Here is a 1,943-nt window from a genome sequence, read left to right on the forward strand (position 1 = left end):
ATCTCGTGGGAGGGGAAGCACGGGGACATCTCGCGAGAGAGACGAGGGTCACGTGGGCAGGGGTGGGCCGCGGGAGTGTCAGCGGGTGGTGCGGAGCAGCGGTGGGCGGTGCTGCGGGAGGGACCGTAAAGTGCTGCAAGCGCGACCGTAAAGTGCTGCAAGCGCGACCGTAAAGTGCTGCAAGCGCCGGTGTCCAACCCGGCCTGGAGCGCTGCCGGGGATGGGGCAGCCGCAGCTCCTCTGGGCACCGGGTGCCGGCGCCTCCGCACCCTCACGGGGAAGAACAGTTCCTTCCCCAGAGAGTGCTCAGCATTGGAACAGGCTGCCCAGGGCAGGGCTGCGGGCACCGGCTACACGGGGCCCTCAGTGCCACGGGTCAGTGGTGGCCTTGGCAGGGCTGGGGCACGGTTGGACTGGGTGATCCTGCAGCTCTTATCCAGCCTGGGTGGTTCTGTGTTTCCCCGTGCAAGGGCTGGTGGAACAGCCTGGCATGGGTGGTCTGTCACAGGGTGCTACTGCTCCTCTGGAACAAGCGCCCCAAAGACATCCCGTCTTAAGGTGTCAGTCCTGCTTCAAAGGCAAAAAGCCCTTAGGATGGAGACTCGTGCCCTTACGCCTTACACTTAGCTGGTTAAAGTGGCAGGAGAGTGCTGTGACCAAAGAAATCTACAGAGCCTGACTGCTTCTCTATAAAGGATTCAAAAGGTCAGGCCAATAAAGCTTACCAAAGGCAGTTAAAACATGACTTAGCATCATGTTACCCTTACGGTGAGAAAGTTGCCCTCAAAAGTTCCTTTCATCTGGGAGATAAAGGTACTATATCTGGGTGGAACACAAAATCATCCCTTATTTCAAGCCCAAATTTAAGTGACAGCAGTTCACCCCTGGGAAACCTTGTTCTGGAGACACAGTGGATTCCTGCATTGTGGAATCTTCCAGTTAAGACTGGACCCTCAGAGGTGTGCACAGCACAACTCTCCTCTCTGGGCAGCAGTTACAATCCTCATGAACTGCTCAGCCTCAGCTCCACATGTTTGAGGACACGGCTCCTTTCCTGTCTGACAGGAATGGTGTCTGCCAGGCAGCTGTGCGGGCAGGACTCCCCCTGTCCTGGCGCCGGGTTTGCTGGACACCAAAGTGCCTGCGAGCCAGCGCTGTGCTGTGTGGCAAAGGCTGGTGGCATCAGGGCTGCACCAGGGGAAACCCTGCCAGAGGCTCGAGGGGACTGAGCCTTCCTCTGCTTGGCATCACGGAGGCACGTCTGGAGTATTGGACCCAGTGCTGGGCTCCCCCAGACAAGACAGACGTGGGCTTGGAGAGAGTCCAGTGAAGGGCCACCAAGATGCTGAAGGGATTCGAGCAATCCTTCCAGTGCCTAAAGGGGGCCTACAGGAAAGCTGGAGAGGAGCTTTGGACAAGGGCCTGTAGGGATGGGATGAGGAGTAACGGTTTCCAACTGGAAGAGGGAAGAATTGGATGAGATATTGGGATGAAGCTCTTCTCTGTGAAGGTGCTGAGCAGCTGAAGGTGCAGAGAAGCTATGGCTGCCCCACCTCTGGCAGTGTTCAAGGCCAGGCTGGACAGAGCCTTGGGTCACACGGTCTAGCATGAGGCATCCCTGCCCATGGCAGGGGGTTGGAACTGTATGATCTTAACGTCCTTTCCAGCCCAAACCATTCCATGCTTCCATGACGGTGCTAATGAAGAGCTAACTGGCTCATCGGGGAGATGAAGCAGTTGGTATGTGAAGGAACGTCTCCGTTTCTGAGGCAAGTACAAACTTGCTCTGGAGGAGGATTTCTGAATCACACAGCTCCATGGTGTCTCTCCACTGAATCCCTCCTCTCCCAACCTGCCTGCCTGTGGGGACGAGTTTGCTGAGCTCAGGGAACCACTTCCCACCTTACCACTGAGAGTGAGCAAGGAATGACAGAGCCACTGGC

This window comes from Lathamus discolor (assembly GCF_037157495.1).
Source record: "Lathamus discolor isolate bLatDis1 chromosome 2 unlocalized genomic scaffold, bLatDis1.hap1 SUPER_2_unloc_1, whole genome shotgun sequence".
Classification (NCBI taxonomy): Eukaryota; Metazoa; Chordata; class Aves; order Psittaciformes; family Psittacidae; genus Lathamus; species Lathamus discolor.